Source organism: Dendrobates tinctorius, unplaced genomic scaffold (genome assembly GCF_039654945.1).
Source record: "Dendrobates tinctorius isolate UK_male_01 unplaced genomic scaffold, ASM3965494v1 ptg000158l, whole genome shotgun sequence".
In the NCBI taxonomy this organism is placed as follows: Eukaryota; Metazoa; Chordata; class Amphibia; order Anura; family Dendrobatidae; genus Dendrobates; species Dendrobates tinctorius.
In genome coordinates this window covers 27,541,531-27,565,656 of record NW_027361825.1, presented here as the reverse complement: position 1 = coordinate 27,565,656, position 24,126 = coordinate 27,541,531, and the positions used below count along the sequence as shown (strand labels likewise).

Here is a 24,126-nt window from a genome sequence, read left to right as displayed (position 1 = left end):
GGAAGTGTGGTGGAAGAGGCCGTGGAAGTGGGCGAGGGTTGCCAGCTGGTAATGATGGTGTTGGTGGTGGTGGTGGATCTGCTGGTAGTGGCAAAAGCAAAATAGCACCTAATGCAGGAAGTGTTGAGCCTGCATCATCGTCTGGCTCCACAAGGCCTCATAGGCTCCCTTTTCTGGGAGTAGGTAAACCGCTTCTAAAGCCGGAGCTTCAGGAACAAGTTTTGGCTTACATTGCTGACTCAGCCTCCAGCTCTATCGCCTCCTTTTCTGAAGTTTTAAAAAATAAAAGCACTGAGTCGTCATTGGAGGCTCATGGTCATGAACCACACCTTTCCTTGTGTCCTTCACCCCTACCAAAATAGAAGGATGCGGCAGGCCACACTACAGATTACTCCATGGAGCTGTTTTCACATACCATACCATACCATACCAAGTCAAATTGTGAATTACCCAGGCCAACATGAATCTGACATGGAGTGCACTGATGCACAGCCACAGCTAGATGATTCTGCTGGTACATTCACTCAGAGCACTACATTGTCCTCGCAGTGTACTGAGCCAGAATCTGACCCTGATGAAACGTAGGTGCCCCTTCCCGCATACTATAACACCATACACGGTGACTCAGAGGAAGGTGCACATGACATTGAAGAGGAGGTGATGGATGACCCAGTTGTTGACCCAGATTGGCATCCATTGGGGGAAATGAGTGCTGCTGCCAATAGCTCAGAAGAGGAGGAGGAGCATCCGCAGCAGGCATCGACATCGCAACAGCTGTTATCTGGCAGGCCTGATTCAGTCCAAAAACGGGTTACAAAAACCAAAAGAGTTGCAGGACAGCTTGGCCAGACTGTCAAATTAGCACAGCGTGCAAGGCCTCAAAATGTCTTCCATAGTAGGAAGAGTGCAGTGTGGCACTTTTTTGAACAAAATCCTAATGATCAGGCAAAGGTTATCTGTAAGAAGTGCGCAAAGACCTTTAGCAGAGGGAAAAATCAGAGAAATTTGAACACCAGTTGCATGCTTAGACATTTAAGCACCATGCACTTGCAAGCGTGGACGGACTACCAAACCTCACGTACCACATGTGCAACTGCTCCCAATGAAGGTAGTCAGCAACGCTACATTGTTTCCCCCACTGTAAGCCCACCGGTTAGCACACCACCAGCAGCAAATGTTGAGGTGTCGTCGCAAGGCCAAAGCAGTCAGGGTATCACAATGTTATTGCTACGAAAGACTGAATCTAGGCCATCAGAAAGAACACCAACTCCATCACCATCATCAACCCTCTCTCAGTCCGCCATGTCTACCGCTAGTTCCACCATATGCAGCTCTCAAATCCAGCTCACCCTAACAGAGACTATGAGTAGGACAAGAAAGTACTAATCCTCTCATCCGCGTACACTGGGTTTGAACGCCCACATTGCCAAACTAATCTCGTTAGAGATGATGCCCTACCAGTTGGTTGAAAGCGCAGCTTTCCGCGAACTCATGGCCTACGCAGTACCACGCTATGACCTACCCAGTCGGCACTTCTTTTCTCGCAAAGCCATCCCAGCCCTCCACCTTCATGTGAAAGACCGCATTGTCCATGCACTCAAGCAATCAGTGAGTGGAAAGGTGCACCTCACAACTGATGCATGGTCCAGTAGGCATGGCCAGGGCCATTACGTGTCCATCACTGCGCACTGGGTTAATGTGGTGGATGCAGGGTCCACAGGGGACAGCGGTGGTGGGACAGTGCTGCCTAGCCCACAGTATAGGAAACAGTTAGCTGTAGGCATTCGACCCTCCTCCTCCTCCTCCAGAAGCGAAAGCTCGTCCACAGAGCGCAGTCGCACGTGCACTCCATCCGCAGCTGCCAGTGTTGCACACGAGGTGTCCCACTATCGATCAGCTAGTGCAAAGCGTCAGCAGGCTGTGTTGAAGATGATGTATTTGGGCGACAGACACACCACGGAGGTACTGGCCGACTACTTTCAGTCATGGCTGGGCAGTCATAAATCTTGAGGCAGGCAAGGTAGTTAGTGATAACGGCCAAAATTTTGTGGCAGCCATAGCCCTTTTAAAACTCAGACACATACCTTGATTGGCTCACACCTTGAACCTGGTGGTGCAGTGCTTCCTCAATAATTATCCGGAGTTAACAGGCCTGCTCCATAAGGTTCGAAGACTGTGCTCGCACATCCGCCGGTCGCCCGTACACTCCAGTCGTATGCAGAAGCTGCAGCGATTGCTCCACCTTCCCAAGCACCGCCTAATTATCGACGTTGCAACAAGGTGGAACTCCACCCTGCACATGGTTGAGCGGCTGTGCGAACAGAGGCAGGCCGTAATGCATTTGTGGGAGGATACACAGGCAGGCACTTTGAGGGCAGACATAGAGCTGTCTGGTGTGCAGTGGTTGAAGCTGAAAGACCTCTGTAAAGTCCTTCAGTGTTTTGAGGAATGCACACGGCTGGTAAGCGCAGACGACGCCATCATAAGCATGAGCATCCCACTTATGCGTCTGCTCATGCAAACTTTGACGCACATTAAGGAGCAGGCGTCTGCAGCCGAGGAGGAAGAGGAGGAGGGAAACCTTGATGACAGTCAGCCATTTTTTGGTCAGGGAAGTCTCGTGGACGAGGTGGAGGAAGAAGAGGAGGATGATGATGGGGATGATTATTTAGGGGAGGAGGATGCTTCTCGTGGGGCAAGAGAAAATGTTGGCATGGCAAGGTCTGGTACAGGGTTTGTGCATGACTGGAGGGATGTGGATTTGCCAGAAAGTGCTCCTCCACCCAGTACTGGCAGTGCATCATTGCCACCGGGAACATTGGCCCACATGTCAGATTATGCCTTGCAGATCCTAAAAAGGGACCCCCGCATTGCCAAAATGATGAACGATGATGACTACTGGTTGGCCAGCATCCTGTATCCACGCTATAAAGGCAAATTCCAAAACATCATGCCACAGGAGAACCTTGACCTAATATTGGCTAACAAACAAGCTACTCTGATAAACCGGTTGGTTGAGGCATTCCTAGCACACAGCAGCAGTGATGGTTCTCACATGAGCCGTAGGGGCCGGGGGCAACTTGGAAGAGGTGTTCGTAGTGCACACATCAGAAGTGGTGTTGGAGACAGGGGTTTCATGACCATGTTGTGGACTGATTCTTCAAGTCCCGCTCACACGACTGGTAATACTACATCGATTGAAAGTGACAGGAGACAGCAGTTGTCAACTATGGTTACAAACTACTTCTCATCCCATATCAATGTTCTCCTACACAGGTCATTCCCATTTGACTATTGGGCCGCTAAACTGGACACCTGGCCTGAATGGTCACAATATGCCTTACAGGAGCTCGCTTGCCCAGCTGCTAGTGTGCTATCTGAAAGAGTCTTCAGTAGTGTTAAGCGATACCGTCCGATACTTAAAAGTATCGGATCGGAATGGATCGGCCGATCTAAAAAAAATATCGGGTATCGCCGATTCCGATACCGGAAGTCCCATTCAAGTCTATGGGACTTCCGGTATCGGAATAAGAAAAACCCTATTTTTGCCTTGTACAGCCTCTCTGGGGTCTGTACGGGCCTTTCGGGGGGCTGTGCCGGCCTGCCGGGGGGCTGTGCCGACTGCCCGGGGGTCTGTGCAGGCTCCGGGGGTCTGTGCCGACTGCCCGGGGGTCTGTGCAGCCTGCCGAGGGGCTGTGCCGGCCTGCCGGTGGTCTGTGCAGGCTCCGTGGGGCTGTGCCGGCCTGCCGGTGGTCTGTGCAGGCTCCGGGGGTCTGTGCAGGCATCGTCCGATGGGACTACAAGTCCCATCGGGCGATGCCTGCTACCATGACAGTGATTGACACATTAGCCAATGATGGGACAGTAGTAGTCCCATCATCCGGCTAATGTGTTGAATGTAAAAAAAAAAAAAAATACATGCTACATACTACATACATGCTACATACATACTACATACATAATACATATATACTACATGCTACATACATGCAACATACATACTACATACAGGCTACATACATACTACATACAACATATATACTACATGCATGCTACATACATGCAACATAAATACTACATACATGCTACATATTACATACATACTACATACATACAACATATATACTACATGCATGCAACATACATACAACATATATACTACATGCATGCAACATACATATATACTACATACAATACATACATATAGACATACAGTACATATAACATAGAGTACATACTCACCATCACTTGTCACTTTGATCCCCGAAGCCATTGTCACCTGAGGAATAAATATCAAAATAAAAAAACACCAAGTTCCCACGCAGCTTTTGCCATAAAGTGAGACTAGGGACTTTTTTTTTTCAGTGGTGGAGGAATACAGTGCGGAAGGATACCTACCTTCCGTCATTGTATTCCTGGAGCTGGTAGAGAATGGTAGCATCAGCTGATGCTGCTGTTCTCCACGCAAGATCGACGTGGGACCCTCGTGGACTTCTGCGGATCGGGGTAAGTAAATTGGTGTTTTTTTATTTTGATATTTATTCCTCAGGCGACAATGGCTTGGGGGATCAAAGTGACAAGTGACGGTGAGTATGTACTCTATGTTATATGTACTGTATGTCTATATTGTATGTAGTATATATGTATGTTGCATGCATGCAGTATATATGCAGTATATATGTAGTATGCATGTTGCATGCATGTGGTATATATGTAGTATGTATGTTGCATGCATGTAGTGTATGTATGTAGTATGTATGTAGCATGTATGTAGTATGTATGTAGTATGCATGTAGTATATAGCATGTATGTAGTATGTATGTTGCATGTATGTAGCATATAGTGTGTATGTTGCATGTATGTAGCATGTAGTATATATGTAGTATGTATGTTACATGTAGTATATAGTATATATGTAGTATGCATGTTGCATGCATGTAGTATATATGTTGTATGTATGTAGCATGTATGTAGTATGTATGTAGCAAGTATGTAGTATGTATGTTGCATGTATGTAGCATGTAGTATATATGTAGTATGTATGTTACATGTAGTATATATAGTATATATGTAGTATGCATGTTGCATGCATGTAGTATATATGTTGTATGTATGTTGCATGCATGTAGTATATATGTATTATGTATGTAGTATGTGTGTAGTATGTATGTAGCAAGTATGTAGTATGTATGTTGCATGTATGTAGCATGTAGTATATATGTAGTATGTATGTTACATGTAGTATATATAGTATATATGTAGTATGCATGTTGCATGCATGTAGTATATATGTTGTATGTATGTTGCATGCATGTAGTATATATGTATTATGTATGTAGTATGTATGTAGTATGTATGTAGCATGTAGTATGTATGTAGTATGTATGTAGTATGTAGCATGTATGTTGCATGTAGTATATATAGTATATATGTAGTATGCATGTTGCATGCATGTAGTATATATGTTGTATGTATGTTGCATGCATGTAGTATATATGTATTATGTATGTAGTATGTATGTAGTATGTATGTAGCATGTAGTATGTATGTAGCATGCATGTAGTATGTAGCATGTATGTAGTATGTAACATGTATGTAGTATGCATGTAGTATGTAGCATGTATGTAGTATGTATGTTACATGTAGTATATATGTAGTATGCATGTTGTATGTATCTAGCATGTATGTAGCATGTAATTTTTTTTTTTTTTTTTTTTTTACATTCAACACATTAGCCGGATGATGGGACTACTACTGTCCCATCATTGGCTAATGTGTCAATCACTGTCATGGTAGCAGGCATCGCCCGATGGGACTTGTAGTCCCATTGGATGATGCCCGCACAGACCCCCGGAGTCTGCACAGACCACCGGCAGGCCGGCACAGCCCCCCGGCAGGCCGGTACAGACCCCCGGGCAGTCGGCACAGACCCCCGGAGCCTGCACAGACCACCGGCAGGCCGGCACAGCCCCCCGGCAGGCCGGTACAGACCCCCGGGCAGTCGGCACAGACCCCCGGAGCCTGCACAGACCACTGGCAGGCCGGCACAGCCCCCCAGCAGGCCGGTACAGACCCCCGGACAGTCGGCACAGCCCCCCGGCAGGCCGGTACAGACCCCTGGACAGTCGGCACAGACCCCCCGAAGGCCCAAACTGACGGCGCATCATGATGCGCACAGACAGCGCATCATGATGACGTCATTTCGGCAGCCAATCAGAGCCACAAAAGTGGCTCATTGCATTTTGGACTTCCGATTCCGGTATCCGATACGAAAAAAGTATCGGTACTCGGTATTGGAATTCCGATACGGCAAATATCGGCCGATACCCGATACTTGCGGTATCGGAAAGCTCAACACTAGTCTTCAGTGCTGTTGGATCAATCCTGACAGAAAAAAGGACCCGTCTGTCAACCCAAAATGTGGATGATCTAACCTTCATTAAAATGAACCATTCATGGGTTTCCAAGGATTTTGTCCCACCTTCCCCTGATGACACATAGGTTGCCCCTCTTCCTCAGACTTGCCCAATTTCGCCTTTTGCAGCAGCTGCATGTCCAACATCAACATATGCCACTTTCTAAAACTCCCTAACTGTGCTGCCTCCCCCCCCATGGCCGGGGTCACCACCTAGCGCACGCAACCGTGCGAGTGCCGTTGCCCTGGACAGGTGGGTGGGCCGACTCTTGGGCACGGGCACTGGCACAGGGTCCCTCATAGTGCAATCAAGTGTCTCTGATGGTGGGGTTGCATGCCATAAGACACACCGCCGTACTATGAGGGGCCCAGTGCCAGTACCGACGCCCATGAGTGGGCCCCCTTGCTTGGGCAGGGCCCCAGCATTTGCAATGTTTACCTCTCCCTTCTCCTCCGCTGTGTAGTCTGGCCTGTCAAATCCTTCACTGGGACTGCCACTACAAATTTGGTGAACTGATACATGATGGTTAAGACGTAGCTATGCTCTGTCCTGCTGGCCGGGCTCTAGCATCAGATCATCAATGGCTTCCATTTCTTATGGACGTCGACTCACAATGAGATGCAGTGGTGGTTTATCATCAGCTTTTGCAGTTTTCCTACTCACAGACGTGTGACATACCTGCGCACATTTTTAAATGTGCCCTCTCATGCCAATCCACTAGAATCGCCTACGGCCTGTGGCTTCTGTCTTTTGCACTCCAAAGTTACGTGAAAGATCACGATAGGCAGTGAGCACCATGTCTACATCTCTCCCTGTGATCAAAATTTGATGGAGATGAGTAACGGTGATGGGATCAATGGTACTGCGATACAGCAACCCTTTCTTCACAAAGAACTGTTTTTGCTGTCTCCACACACAAAAAGTAATTGAGGGTCAGCATCGCCACTGAGAATTCTCCCGGAAGTTTTTCCCGTGATTAGTAATTCCTACATTTCTGCAATCACTAGACTTTATGTCTCTACTTTTATGCATCTCATTTTCCTATTGTGGAGAGTCTGGACTGTCTTACTGAGACAGAAATATATATGAAGATTTAAAAATATCGTTAAAAGTGTATACTGGTGTACGCTTCAAATACATTTCCTTTTTCCTACTTTTTAGATTGTTGTCTAATCCATACTGACAACACGGAGATTTTAAATGTTTAATCTATGCTACATATATATATGTTATCCAGTGATAATGTACCCTTTCTCAAATTTGTACTATCTGGTCAAATCCATACTGGGCCTGAGACCGTCTGAGTCTGCCTCCTGATCTATAGACATATATTTGTAATGTGTAAACTATGCTATATATACCTGTAATCCGGTGATACTGTACCCTTTCTCTACTTTCTGCAATCTTGTCGAATCCATACTGTGCCTGAGACCATCTGAGTCTGCCTCCTGATTACAGCTGAGTGGTGTTTGAGTGGAACTGTTAGCCAAGTTCAAATTCTAGCTGTTTTGGGCGGTGTTAGATCTGTTTGTTGAACTACAAAACTTTGATTACAATTCGTCTGTTTGAGTTTCCGTTCCAGAAAGTTTCCTTAAAGAAACGCGTAACTATATTTTCACATTAATAATGATTTTCAAAGATAATATACAGTTACCAGGCCATGTCTGGTAGCCAGCGGTGTAGTACACCTGTGAAGGAGCTGCACCGTGTGTGCTCCTAATAATTTTTTAGCGCATATTGTCATGAAAATCCTTTTTGGCCTAGTAACTGTGTCTGCTACTCAGGAGAGGAGCCCACCCGTGAACCGTGCTATGCCACCTGTTTATAAAAGAAACAGTTTTTGACTGCATTTACACCACTTAATACTTTGGGCCTAGTAACTGTGTACTGTATGCTAGTCAGCAGAGTTGGCCACAAAGCTATGCCGCCTGTTTAGGTAAGAACTGTGTGCTACTCAGCAGAAGAGCCCAGCTGTTAAGCAAGCTTCAGCACCTCTGATTTGGACACTTAATTTTTTCCTTTTTTTCTGGAATTCCGGTTGACCTGCACTTACTGGGAAATCCTCTTTCGCAGGGAAGAATTGTAATCACATATCCCCATCACTAACGGTGTTCAGCGAGTTATCTGCACCTGTAAGCGACACACGCTGGTCCTTTCAGTGTAGCGCGCATGCAGCCACGGACATGTAAGGGCATGACAGACCTGTTATTGGCCGATCTCGCATGCCAGAGCCTTGAGTGTCCCTCTAGTAAGCTGGACGCGGACCGCGGGGGCATGATGGAGTCTCGTTCGTTAATGGAATTAAGCTTGCAATGTGGGCATCTTTTCTGTGGCTGGATGGTTGAGGTTGCCCGTGTTGAGTCAAACTAAGCCGCAGGCACCAATCCTGGTGGTGCCCTTCTGGACATTCCTTTAAGGTTCAGCTTTGCAGTTGGGTCGCCCTCACACCCAGGGCAGTGGGGTATTCGGTACCGGGCCAGTGTCCGGGGGATGGATGTGTGTCACAGCAGCGGCGACCCGGTCCGTGGCCCTGGGCGCCCAAATCAATGGCGGTTGCTGTTGTTTGTAATGTAGTTTAAATGAATAGTTTGTGACGCCACCTGTGGTGTTTGGCAAGTTAGGTGTTAGCCAACGCTGCGTGCAGATCCTCTGGGGCTGATGGTGTGTTGCAGCTTAGATGGTGGAGCTCCCCACAGGTGAAGCTGTAGCCCCAGGGCAGTGTATAGGCACAGGCGGCATGAGGAGTGACGGCACCCAGATGTAGCAGTGCTGGCGGCGTTGACGCACAATTGAATGGAAGACACCAGGGCTTGTAGTTCCAAAGCTTTACTCACAGTTCGTGGTACACACTGGTCCCTGCCTCTGTGCCATGTCCTCCGGGGCAGAGACTCAATCAACCTCCCGGGCAAGTCAGGATTCTTCTCTCCAACACTCCGCCAACATGTGCCTTTCCTGAATGACTCCTCTATTGAACCTTTTAGTGTGCAGAGCTCCAGTACCATGGTTCTCTGAAGTTCCTCCTGTCAGATGTTCCTAACAACTCTACTTGTATGACAGACAGCTGTAGCCTGATCAGGGACCTCCTGGATCCCGGCTCTTTATCCGTGTTGCTGTTGTGTCCCAAGTCTTAGATGGGAATAGTGCATTTACAGCCAACTACTCCACCAGTGTCTGCTGCAGAACCATAAGTGTCCATACAACCTCAGGGACCGGGCCCTGGCCTTGCGCTAAGAACCTATAGGCAGAGTTCCTCTTCCAACCCACAACTCCTCTCTGTTCTCACTTCTCCTTCGTTCCATACTTGTCTTTCTCTCTATGGAAGCCTAGGTTGCAGTTCTACGTCTTTCTCCTTCTCTTCTCGTTCCCGTGCCAGCTAGCCCAGATCACTGAGGCAGCTGCAGCACTCCTTCCTTCTCTCCTCAGACCCATCCTCAGACTCTCCTGACTGACTGTCCTCTCTCCTCTGGGACTCACCCCAGACTGATCTTCTGTCAGACTGACCCCTCTGAGACTCTCCCCAGACTGACCTGAACTGTAATCCTACACTTTCCCACTCTTTTATATGAATCTCCACCCACCTCCCAGCAGATCTCGTGTTACAAAGTAAGGACCCACGAAAGGTGCTTTGCTACCCTCTAAGCAAGGAGCTGCAATCTGGTTCATTGCTGAACTATCCTGTGTGTGGGTGCAGGTGTTGGAGCGTGGAAAGGAGCTCCCAACTGACCCAGACGGTGTGGCACCACACCTAAGGAGAAGGTGCAGTACCTCTGTGGCGACTGAGCCTCAGAGGCACCACACAACCATACTGCCCCCGGAAAACAAACACTTTGCCTTCATGGACGCTGTTTGGAGGGTCGTGACTCGTGGGAATAACGCCGCCCAATTGGTTTACCTGCTAGAGAGATCCTTCGTTGCTCACAAGCATGACATCACACTCCCTAGGAGGAAGGTAATGCCACTGTGGCGAACGTACTCCTTGGGGTGCCACAAGTGCACAGATGCCCAGCCAATGCTAGATGATTCTGCTGGAACATTGACCCAGACCACTACATTCCCCTCGCACTCTACACAGCCAGAATCTGACCCTGATGAAACTCAGGTTACCCTTCCCACATACTATACCACCTTACACGGTGACAAAGAGGAAGGTGCAGATGAAAGTGCAGGTTCGGCCCACCCGCCGTCAGACACACCGCCGTACTATGAGGGGCCCTGTGCCAGTGCTGTCGCCAACGAGTGGGCCCCCCTGCTTGGTAAGGATCACAGCACATACAAAGTTGAAATACTTACCTCTCCTTGCTCCTCCGCCGTGACGTCTTGCGTGTTTCCTGACAGTGACATTCTGGTCAAAGAGCGTGATGACATCACGTCTGTACGCCCTCTGCCTAAACAGTCCAAGTGCAGAGAGAGGGAAGATGGGGACGACGAGGAGTCCAGACTAGTACAGGGATTCCCTAGCGAGGAGACTTATTTTATTGTTTTAAAGGTTGGGAGCAATTTTTGGGGAGCATGATAATCTAGAGAATGATATCTGGGGCCCAACATACACTGGAGCATTCCAAAGGTACATCAGTCACTGGAGCTGCATTGACAGGGCCTATTATACACTGGAGCATTAGATATGGGGCTCATTATATATGGAACATTATTTGGGCCCATAAGACAGTGGAGCTTCATCCATGGGGGCCAACATATACTGTAGCATTATGTGGAGCTCATCATATACTGTATCGAACATTATATGAGACCAATGATTCTGTATGGAGAAATATATGGGCCTCATTACTCTGTATGGCGCACTATGCAGTGCCCATAATACTATATGGAGGAATATACTGTCTGTTTTTGGATTTATTGGAGAATTTAAAATGGATATCAGTCATGAGATGCAAGAAGTAAAGTATTTTTCATTGTACTATACCGTTAATTCTATGCCGTATCAGAGGATCATGAATTGTGGCATGTTTTAAACGAGCCCAGTGACACTCTTTGGCCCAGGGCCCATGAAAATCTGGAGCCAGACCAACCCCCCCCACACAACTTTAGCCAAATAACCCCCAGTTTTCAATGCCTAACTATTATTAGGAAGTAAATTAAGGTTTCCAAGCTTAAGTAATAAGAATATATGTTTTTGGCATTAAAATGGGCACTATAGGTGCGTTTCCTGTCCTCCTCTCACTGCCGACTTTTATTCCCCATTGACTTACATTGGGTTTCGTGTTTCAGTCGGCCTTCGACTTTTCACAAAAATCGGCCGATTTCGTTCGACCCGACTTTTGCGAAAGTCGGGTTTTGTGAAACCCGACTCGATCCGAAAAAAGGCAAAGTCGCTCATCTCTACTGTCTAGTGTATTTTGATGAGATTTGATCAAGTCCAAGACAAAGTCTTTTAGCTTGTGAAAAAGTATGAATAAATTCTGATGTGGTCCAGGGAGGATTTTCATCACATCTGGATACATATTGAGCAGCTGAAATAACACAAAAGTATCTACAGAATTACACAATAGGAATTATATTGCTTTTATGAAGCTTTTTTCTTTGAATATATTGGAAAGGAATTGTATAGGGGAAGGTCAACTTTATTCTTTAGTATCACACTCTTCTGTAGTTACCATCCTCAGGCCTCAATGTTTATTTGTCATAAAGAATAAAAAAATATGTATTACTTCAGAATTAGCATTTATGGCACTGGAAATAAGAGGCTAGTGACCAGCACTATAAATGAGTGGCAAAGTGACAGCTCTGGTACAGGAGGATGACTGGGATGTAAATAATGAAAAAGGACTCCATTTATTATGACTATATACAGTGGTGTGAAAAAGTCCTCAGCCCCTTCCTGATTTCCTATTCTTTTGCATGTTTGTCTGGCAATGAGTCTTTTACAATGCTCTGTAGGAATTTTGGCCCACTCATCTTTGCAGAATTGCTGTAATTCAGCCACATTGGAAGGTTTCCAAGCATGAGCCGCCTTTTTAAGGCCTCAGCATCTCAATCGGTTTAAGGTCATGACTTTGACTAGGCCACTCCGAAGTCTTCATTTTGTTTTCTTAAGCCATTCAGAGGTGGACTTGCTGGTGTGTTTTGGATCATTATCCTGCTGCATAACCCAAGTGAGCTTCAGCTTGAGGTCACGAACAAATGGCCGGGGACATTCTCGTTCAGGATTTTTTGGTAGACAGCAGAATCCATGATTCCATTTACTACAGCAAGTCTTCCAGGTCCTGAAGCAGCAAAACAGCTCCAGACCAACACACTACCATCACCATCTTTTACTGTTGGTGTAATGTTCCCTTTCTGAAATGGTGTGTTACTTTTATGCCACATGTAATGGGACATATACCTTCCAGAAAAATCAACTTTTGTCTCATCATTCCAACAGAGTATTCTCCCAAAAGTCTTGGAGATCATCAAGATGTTTTCTAGTAAAACTGAGCTGAGCCTTTATGGTCTTATTAATTAGCAGTAGTGTTCATCTTTAAACTCTGCCATCCAGGCCATTTTTGCCCAGTCTCTTTCTTATGGTGGAGTCATGAACACTGACCTTTGCTGAAGTGAGTTTGGCAGTTCTTTGGATGTTGTTGTGGGGACTTTTGTGACCTCTTGTATTAGTCGTTCCTACTCTCTTGGGGTAATTTTGGTTGGCCAGTCACTCCTGGGAAGGTTCACTACTGTTCCATGATTTTGCCATTTGTGGATAATGACTTTCACTGTGGTCTGCTTTAGAATTTCTTTGGATCGAGGCGTGATGTCTAGCTTTTGAAGATCTTTTGGTTTACTCCACTTTGTCAGGCTGGTCCTATTTAAGTGATTTCTTGTTTGGGAAGAGGTGTGACAGTATTCAGGCCTGGATGTGGGTATGGAAATTGAATTCACCTTTTGAAAGATGTGATAAGCCACAGTTAATATATGTTTTAAGGGGGATCAATTACTTTTTCACACAGGGCTCTGTAGGTTTGGATTTCTTTTTCTCTTAATAATAAAGACCTTCATTTAAAAACTGCATTTTGTATTTACTTGTGTTATCTTTGTCTTGTATTTAAATTTGTTTGATGATCTGAAACATTTAAGTGTGACAAACATGCAAAATGATAGGAAATCAGGAAGGGGTAAACACTGTTTCACTCCACGGATAGGTCATCAATATTTCAATAGTGGACAACTCCTTTAAAGGGAACCTGTCACCCCCTCCCTGGGCATTTTTAACTAAAAGAGCCACCTTCAGCAGCACTAAGGCTGCATTCTGTGAAGGTGGCTCTTCTGTTCTGACCCCCAGTAATGCCAAAATATTAACTTTTATAAATAGGTTCTCATACCTGTAATGCGTCCCATAGGTATGGTATGTCCCCCTGAAGCAACCGCCTTCCCCGCTGTCAATCATGTCTCTGTAGTGTCTGGGCCCCGCCTCCTATAGCCGTCCATCATGTCCCTGCTCTGCCGTCTGGGCCCCGCCTCCTATAGCCATCCATCATGCCCCTGTGCTGCCATCTGGGCCCCGCCTCCTATAGCCATCCATCATGCCCCTGTGCTGCTATCTGTGCCCCGCCTCCTATAGCCGTCCATCATGTCCCTGTGCTGCCGTCTGTGCCCCGCCTCCTTCTGTCTCCTATGCTGGTGCCTGCTCTGTGAAAACAGTTCTTGGGCATGCGCAGTGCGCGCTGCCTGTGAACTGATATCAGGCAATCACGCCTGCCTGCTGTGGAGGCCCCAGATTCCCAGCTCTGATGGCTATAGGAGGCGGGGCCCAGACGGCAGCACAGGGGCATGATGGATGGCTATAGGAGGCAGGGCCCATACGCTAGAGACATGATTGATGGCAGGGAGGTGGCTGCTTCAGGGGGACACACAATACCTATGGGACGCATTACAGGTATGAGGACCTATTTATAAAAGTTAATATTTCGGCATTACTGGGGGTCAGAAATGGAAGAGCCACCTTCACAGAATGCAGCCTTAGTGCTGCTGAAGGTGGCTCTTTTAGTTAAAAATGCCCAGGGGGAGGGTGACAGGTTCCCTTTAAGACTGTTTTTTGTGTCTTGTAGAATTTCCGTTCTATCATATTTAACAGAGGAGGAATATTAACAAATTGTGGAAAGTGGAAAATTTTTGTTATTTAGCTGGAGATCAACTTCTATAAGGATAATGATGGCTAATATATATTTACTAACAATATACAATTCATTTAAATTATATAGTTGTACAAATAACATGAAATGATTTCAGAGCAGAAATGTTAATTTCAGCTTCACCTGTGCAGAGCGTAAACTCAATAGATGGAACATCTCTCTTAGGTAGGAAAGGAGAGTCACGAACTTCTTGTCCTCATATTCAAATCTCTCTCCGAACACAATGGAGCAAATTATATTGGACACGGCCAATACCAGCAAATATTTAGGATCGAAAGGGGAATCTGCTTATAGAAATACAGAAACTGTTAGACATTATTATTGTTATCTTATCATGCTTGATCTGTGATCAGGATACAGTGGGGCAAAAAAGTGTTTAGTCAGTCAGCAATAGTGCAAGTTCCACCACTTAAAAAGATGAGAGGCGTCTGTAATTTACATCATAGGTAGACCTCAACTATGGGAGACAAACTGAGAAAAAAAAATCCAGAAAATCACATTGTCTGTTTTTTTTTCATTTTATTTGCATATTATGGTGGAAAATAAGTATTTGGTCAGAAACAAAATTTCATCTCAATACTTTGTGATATATCCTTTGTTGGCAATGACAGAGGTCAAACGTTTTCTGTAAGTCTTCACAAGGTTGCCACACACTGTTGTTGGTATGTTGGCCCATTCCTCCATGCAGATCTCCTCTAGAGCAGTGATGTTTTTGGCTTTTCGCTTGGCAACACGGACTTTCAACTCCCTCCAAAGGTTTTCTATAGGGTTGAGATCTGGAGACTGGCTAGGCCACTCCAGGACCTTGAAATGCTTCTTACGAAGCCACTCCTTCGTTGCCCTGGCGGTGTGCTTTGGATCATTGTCATGTTGAAAGACCCAGACACGTTTCATATTCAATGCCCTTGCTGATGGAAGGAGGTTTGCACTCAAAATCTCACGATACATGGCCCCATTCATTCTTTCATGTACCCGGATCAGTCGTCCTGGCCCCTTTGCAGAGAAACAGCCCCAAAGCATGATGTTTCCACCACCATGCTTTACAGTAGGTATGGTGTTTGATAGATGCAACTCAGTATTCTTTTTCCTCCAAACACGGCAAGTTGTGTTTCTACCAAACAGCTCCAGTTTGGTTTCATCAGACCATAGGACATTCTCCCAAAACTCCTCTGGATCATCCAAATGCTCTCTAGCAAACTTCAGACGGGCCCGGACATGTACAGGCTTAAGCAGTGGGACACGTCTGGCACTGCAGGATCTGAGTCCATGGTGGCGTAGTGTGTTACTTATGGTAGGCCTTGTTACATTGGTCCCAGCTCTCTGCAGTTCATTCACTAGGTCCCCCCGCGTGGTTCTGGGATTTTTGCTCACCGTTATTGTGATCATTCTGACCCCACGGGGTGGGATTTTGCGTGGAGCACCAGATCGAGGGAGATTATCAGTGGTCTTGTATGTCTTCCATTTTCTAATTATTGCTCCCACAGTTGATTTCTTCACTCCAAGCTGGTTGGCTATTGCAGATTCAGTCTTCCCAGCCTGGTGCAGGGCTACAATTTTGTTTCTGGTGTCCTTTGAAAGCTCTTTGGTCTTCACCATAGTGGAGTTTGGAGTCAGACTGTTTGAGGGTGTGCACAGGTGTCTTTTTATACTGATAACAAGTTTAAACAGGTGCCATTACTACAGGTAATGAGTGGAGGAAAGAGGAGACTCTTAAAGAAGAAGTTACAGGTCTGAGAGAGCCAGAAATCTTGATTGCTTGTTTCTGACCAAATACTTATTTTCCACCATAATATGCAAATAAAATGAAAAAAAAACAGACAATGTGATTTTCTGGATTTTTTTTTCTCAGTTTGTCTCCCATAGTTGAGGTCTACCTATGATGTAAATTACAGATGCCTCTCATCTTTTTAAGTGGTGGAACTTGCACTATTGCTGACTGACTAAATACTTTTTTGCCCTACTGTACATTTGATGGTCATGGTAACTATGAAGGGATGAAATATTTGCCTTACACTGACACTCAAAAGTTTTGACATTTTTCTTTTTCTGACTGTAGACATGCAGATATAAGTGACCCTAATTAAGTTTTTTATTTTATTTTTAACTGTTTTGGGTTTGGTAACTTTGCAATCCTAAACCGGGCAGCGCTGTTGGCATTAAAAACAATGATTCGGCATGTTCAGATCCAGTATTCCTGATTTCTCCTCTCCTAACATCTGTCATTTGGGGAGAATTAGGATACCCCTATACAAATTAGATGACAGCTAGTTAGGGCAACATTCATCTAATGTTTATGGATCCTTTAAAATGTCAGAATGGAAGAGGTGGTACACTAACATCTACTTAGAGCATTAGGTTTGAGATGAGGGAAGCACCTGAAATTTTGTCTTTGCCCACTCTTCTACCTTAAGTAATTACTTAAAAGGAGGCAGGTATCTATTTATATAATTGCCTTGTAATGTATTCATTTCCTGTTCTGTCCAGATCTCATGGTATCCCAGAATTCCAAGTGGAGGAAGTACACCAACCCCCAAATTGGGACACCCAATTGATGGGTGTCTCAATATGGAAACTGCTGCTGGTACCAACCTATTGCGCGGTAGCACCAGCGGAACACCGTTGCACCACACACACACACTCTATACGCCGTATGCACCTCACACTAACACTTACACACTCACACAGCCTCTTGTGCGGTATCACCAGCGGAACACCGTCGCAGGCGCAGGGAATCATTCGGCTGATCCCGGCGGAAGATGCGTGACGTGCCTACAGGCAGAGGAAGCCAGTCACATTAAAGGGGTTTTCCCACGAACGAAAGTTCATTTTAAAAATTGCCTGTGTCTTACCATGTACAGAGCATACCACATCTCCTGGGCAGGAGAGGAAGCAAAAGACAAGACTGACATTACAGCAGGGGATCACAGAGGATTCATTTTGTGAGGTAAAATATTTCACTGACTCTTTTTAATCAATATTTTACCTCACAAAATGTATCCTCTGCGATCTCCTGCTGTAATGTCAGTATTGTCTTTTGCTTCCTCCCCTGCCAGGAGCTGTAGTATGTTCTGTACACAGTCAGACGCAAAGGGTGAGAGAGACAGAGCACAGGGACGAGACAGCTCAAACAGGACAGCACATGAGGGGAGAACACAGCACAGGAAGGAGAGAGACAGCAGACAACGGGGATAGCACATGGGGTAGACAGGTTAAAGAAGAGAGCACAGATGGGCGACATCAGCACATGGGGATAGAGAGTGGATAGGTGGGTGAACACATGGGGGAGAGATTTTCAACACTGCAAAGCCTGCCCCCACCGTGCCATTACCGCCATCTATTATGGAATAATTTCAGAATACTCCTTTTTCATCATAGGAAAGGGAGAAAACGGTAGTGTTTAATTAGCTCTGGAAACAGTGCTAAAGTCTGATATTGAATGTCAGCGGAGTATTCTCTTTCAAGAGGGTAGCCATAGGCTCTTGACATCTTGGCATTTTAAAGGGAATCTGTCACCTATTTTTTCGTATATAAGCTGCAGCCACCACCATCAGGGGCTTACTACATCATTCTGTAATGATGTAGATAAGCCGCCGATGTAACCTGAATGATAAGAAAAATGAGTTACATTATATTCACCCGGAGGTCCGGTCTGGTCCGATGGGTGTCACGGTCGGGGTCCGGCGCCTCCCATCTTCTGGTGATGACGCCCTCCTCCTTGCTTCTGTCATGCTCCTTCACAGGCATACTTTATCTGCTCTGTTGAGCACAGATCAAAGTACTGCAGTGTGCAGGCGCTAGGCCTCTCTGACCTTTCCCGATGCCTGCGCACTGCATTAATCTACTCTGTCTTCAACAAGGCAGATAAAGTACACCTGCGCAGGAGTGCACCAGAAGCAAGTAGGAGGACGTCATCGCTAGAAGATGGGAGGCACCGGACACGGACCGCGACACACATCGGATCAGACCGGACCCCCGGGTGAATATAATATAACTCACTTTTCTTATCTTTCGGGTTACATCGGGGGCTTCTCTACAGCATTACAGAATGCTGTAGATAAGCCCCTGATACGAAAAAATAGGTGACAGATTCCCTTTAACATAACCCTGCTGCAATGGATAAAAGAGGAGCACAGATGAAAATCCTCTTTTGGAAAATCAGACAATCCAAACGAAAATTTTTAAAGAAGTCCAGTATTTGGATAAAATAGGTCTATGGGGTCCGATGGCTGATAACAATGTCCGACTCTTGAAAGATCCATCAAAAAGTTGAGTTTCCATATTAAACGACATGAATAGTGCATTAGTGAGTATGTATACTCATCAATATATAGATAGCAACACCAAGAAGAAAATGTTGTGGAATTATGGAAATCACAGGATGGATAGACATGTTAATGGTCTACAAATGATGAAAATTAGAACTGAAACTTTCAAAACATCTCGATTTATTCAATATGGACTGTGAGCGACACAATCAGAAATCACTGGACTTACAACCTCTGTAGTTTTGCACAATACTCATATTTCCCCTACACACCTTTGTATTTCATGAATCTTTCAGCCAGACATTGGGCCTCTTCTTGGATCCTCTCCTCTTTCCCATACCAAATCCCCTCAAGGTCATAAGAGAGAACCGTCGCATTGTTTTCCACCTTTCTCCATTACTCAGGGAGATACCTTTAACAAGATGAAGAAAAATGGCAACTGAGCCATAACCCTTGTAGGCACTTTTCAATGATTTTGACAGCTCAGGCTCTAATCTCTACTCCCTCTATCTGTACACATCATTAAATATGTCCAAAATACATGTCCAGATGAATCAAGTACTGGTTTCTTTACTTTATAGCTTACCATAATCTTTAAACGATATTTTGTTCACTTTTAAGTTTCTTTGGTCACTAAATACATCACTATGGTCCACCAAGGCCTCTTTAACAGCATCGTAACCAATGAGTATGATCCCACGGTAGTTGGCAAGATAGGTGGTGTATATGGGTCCGTAGGTCTTGCTTACCTGTAGAGAGAGATTAAATGACAATAAAAACAGCATGTCCCTGTGACACCATCTTTTCATTTTAGAAATTTAGTGGGTCTGTCATTGTCTTCATGCTGGGGAAGATTCAGGAGACTTCAGTACACATCATGTAGTTTTATGATGAAATTTTTGGCCGTGCCTTCTTTACAGATGACTTTTAAAAATTTGTGCCTGAAAACCATAAAACCACAGCAAATCACAGTAAAACCAAATGGAGTTTAGGATGACATTTTGATGGCCCAGTAAAGTACCCTTGCATTATTTATCCTCTTATACCTATGGCATATCTACAATACAAGCATAGCTGCCAACAATCCCAATATTGCCACTGTCTCAATTTTTATATTCAATCCAAGAAATTTTAGGGTCAAAAAGGGGTAGAATTTATGTGAACCTTAGGCAAAATTGGTCATTCTGTAGCCACTACAGGAGAAATCACAACTTGATATGGGAGATCAATTCAACAAGCTTACACCATGAGACACCACTGCTACACTATGAAATCAGAAGAAAGAATAACAGTCTCTCAAAAGTCTTGCAAACTCCTTTTCACAGATGTGCTTGCCCTTGTGTCACCTCCTTGACTTGCTGTTTCACAGGTTCACTCAGGTCATCCGTGCTCTCAATACTCTACAGTCTGTAATAAGGTTATTGGGTCACCCTCCCAGCTTGCCCAGGGCAGCGGGGTACTCAGTACCGGGCCGGTGTCAGGGGGATGTGCGTGTCACAGAAGCGGTGACCCGGTCCATGGCCCTGGGCGCCCAATATCAATGGCGGTGAAGTTTATAATATAGTTTATGTGAATAGTTTGTGACGCCACCCGTGGTGTTTGGCAAGTAAGATGGTAAGCCAATGCTGCTTGCAGATCTGCTGGGACTGATAGTGTGGTGCAGCAAAGATGGTGTAGCTCCCCACAGGTGGAGCTGTAATCCCAGGGCAGTATAGGTGCAATGGAGGAGTAGAGGCACAGAATGGAGTGGATGTTGTTACCCAGATGTAGCGGTGCTGAAGGTGTTAGCGGCGAATGAATGGAGGGACACCAGGGCTTGCAGTTTCAAAGCTTTATTCACAGTTCTTGGTACCCACTGGTGCCTGCCTCTGTGCCATGTCCTCCGGGGTAGAGACTCAATCAAGATCCCGGGCAAGTCAGGATTCTCCTCTCCAACACTCCACCAACATGTGCCTTTCCTGAACGACTCCTCTATTGCGCCTTTTAGTGTGAAGAGTTCCAGTACCGTGGTTCTCTGAAGTTCCTCCTGTCAGATGTTCCTAACAACTCTAATTGTATGACAGACAGCTGTAGCCTGATCAGGGACCTCTTGGATCCCGGCTCTCTATCCGTGTTGCTGTTGTGTCCCAAGTCTTAGATCGGAGTAGTGCATTTACAGCCAACTACTCCACCGGTGTCTGCTGCAGAACCATAAGTGTCCGTACAACCTCGGGGACCGGGCCCCGGCCTTGCGCTGAGAACCTATAGGCAGGGTTCCTCTTCCAACCCACAACTCCTCTCTGTTCTCCTACTCCTTCGTTCCGTACTTGTCTTTCTCTCTTATGGAAGTGCAGGTTACAGTTCTACGTCTCTCTCTCCTTCTCTGTTGTGAGTTCATTTTCCCCTTCATTACTGAGGCCCGAGGAACTCCCTCTTCTGGTAAAGAAAGGTAGTGAGCCTGATTATCAAACACCTGAGGCTGATGATGATGACTGGCTGAGTGGAGTTACTGACTGGATATAAGGCTGCCGACGCCCTTCTGCCCTGCGGGTGATTTCTCTGTGGGATCCTTGGAGACCAGTCTGAATTCCTGCTCCTCTAAAGCTAAGTTTGCTGCTCGGCCTTTTGCTTTGGTGCTTTGACTTTGTTTTGCTTTGTTTTTCTGGATTTCTGCCATTCCCTGCTGGGGTGTGCTGAATTCATTTAGCTCTGTCTTCTGAATATACCTGAGTGCTGATTTAGTTTTTGAAGCCTAGCTGCTTCAGGGCCTTTTTCATATCAGCTTTTTGGCTTATGTCTTTGATAGGGTTTTGGCAGATTGCAGACAGCAGCCTTCCTGTCCTTTCCTATCTAGGTAGTTTTGGGCCCCGTCTTTGCTCAGTCTATCTTTCTGTCTGTGTTAGTATTTTCATCTTGCTTCACCGTCATTATATGTTGGGGGCTGCCTATTGCTTTGGGGTCTGCTCTGGGGCAGTTTAGATTTCCCCTTTCTTTCTTTAGGCCTATGTAATTCTCCGGCTGTGATCGAGGGGTCTAGGGCATCGTAGGAACCCCCCACAGCTACTGCTAGTTGTGTTGATAGGTTCAGGGGTCTGCAATCTGATAGTTGCCAACTTCTCTGGTTTTCTGGACTTAGCTTGTATTTCTGCTTTTGCCTCCTACGGTGACTCATTCATAACAGAATCACCCGCCATACCGCAGATCCTAGGGTACTCAATAGCAGGAAAGATTTGTAAAAAAAAAAAAAAGTGTGTATATTTTTTCATCTATATCTCTGAGGCCGTAGGGGGAATTTTTTTTTTCTCTCAATGGAGATAAAGCAATTGTCTGATCGTGTGGAGCTGCTCGCTGCGGAAGTGCGGGGAATTTCCGCCTACCTTGCTCATTCACATGCTGCTGAACCAAAGATTCCTACACCTGATGTATTTTATGGGGATCGGTCTAAATTTTTGAATTTCAAAAATAATTGTAAATTATTTTTTGCCTTGAAGCCTAACTCGTCAGGGAGCTCCGCGCAGCAGGTTAAAATTGTCATCTCTTTGCTGCGTGGCGATCCCCAGGATTGGGCGTTTTCTTTGAAACCAGATGATCCTATTCTGACTAATGTGAACGCATTCTTTCAAGCTTTGGGGTTGTTGTATGACGAACCTAATGCCATTGATCAGGCTGAAAAGACCCTGCTGGCATTGAGCCAGGGTCGTGATTCTGCAGAATTGTACTGTCAAAAATTCCAAAAGTGGGCAGTACTTACTACCTGGAATGATAATGCCTTGGCTGCTCTCTTTCGGAAGGGGTTGTCCGAAGCCGTAAAAGATACTATGGTGGGATTTCCTGTTCCCTCTGGTCTTGACGATTCTATGTCATTAGCCATTCAGGTTGATCGGCGTTTGCGCGAACGCAAAGCTGCACGAGAGGTGTTGCCACCTGTTGAACAAATGTCTGAACCTATGCAATGTGATAGAGTTTTTTCCAGAGAGCAGCGTCAGGAGTTCAGAAGGCGTAATAAGTTGTGTTTTTTCTGTGGAGATGCCTCGCATATTATTTCTGTCTGTCCTAAACGAGAGAAACGCTTTGCACACACGTTTTCTGTTGGGGGTGTTCAACCTAAGTTTCTTCTGGCTATTACTCTGATCTGCTCCCTGTCCACATTTTCCGCCAAGGCTTTTGTGGATTCGGGAGCAGCCCTAAACCTAATGGACTTGGATTTTGCTAAACGTTGTGGATTTCCGATGACACCTCTGCAGACGCCTATCCCTTTGAGGGGGATTGATGCTACTCCTTTGGCTAAAAATAAACCCCAGTTTTGGACCCAGGTGGTAATGCGGGTCGCCCCAGACCATCAAGAAAATTGCAGATTTTTGGTGTTGCATAATCTGCATGATACTATTGTTCTGGGGTTTCCCTGGTTACAGATTCATAATCCAGTGTTGGATTGGAAATCTGTGTCTGTGGTGAGTTGGGGTTGTCGGTGTGCCTTTAGTGAGGCTCCGGTGTTTTCCTCCTCTCCTCAGTCGCATGATGTTCCTGATTATTTGGCGGACTTTTATGATGTATTTAGTGAGAATGAGTCTGCGTCTCTGCCTCCTCATAGGAGTTATGACTGTGCAATTGAACTGAGCCCGGGGTGTAAATTTCCCAAGGGTCGGCTCTTCAATTTATCTGTACCTGAGCACGAGGCTATGCGATCCTATATTAAGGAGGCGTTGGAGAAGGGTCATATTAGACTGTCCTCGTCACCCTTAGGTGCCGGGTTTTTTTTTGTAGCCAAAAAGGATGGATCATTAAGACCTTGTACTGATTATCGTGCCCTCAACAAAATTACTGTTAAATATCAGTATCCGTTACCCCTGATTTCTGATCTATTCTCCAGAGTTAAAGGTGCTTGCTGGTTTGCCAAGCTTGACCTCAGGGGGGCGTATAATCTTATTCGCATTAAGCATGGGGATGAATGGAAGACGGCGTTTAATACTCCGGAGGGACATTTTGAGTGCCTGGTGATGCCTTTTGGGCTCACTAATGCCCCTTCTGTCTTCCAGTGCTTCATGAACGATATTTTCCGAGATTTTGTCGATAAATTTTTGATTATCTATCTGGATGATATTTTGATCTTCTCCAAGGATTGGGATTCTCATGTGGAACATGTTCGGACCGTGTTCCGGATCTTGAGGGAGAATTCCCTGTGTGTCAAAGGATCTAAATGCCTTTTTGGAGTACAGAGGATTTCTTTTTTGGGATTTATTTTGTCCACGTCAACTACTGAAATGGACCCGGCCAAGGTACAGGCCATTCACGATTGGGTTCAGCCCACTTCTTTGAAGGCCCTCCAGAAGTTTTTGGGTTTTG

General features: G+C 45.6%; 1 pseudogene; it reads right to left on the bottom strand.

Moving 5' to 3' along the window:
• LOC141051637 (cytochrome P450 2C23-like) overlaps window positions 1-24,126 on the bottom strand; it is a 58,362-nt pseudogene that overhangs the window by 19,919 nt on the left and 14,317 nt on the right.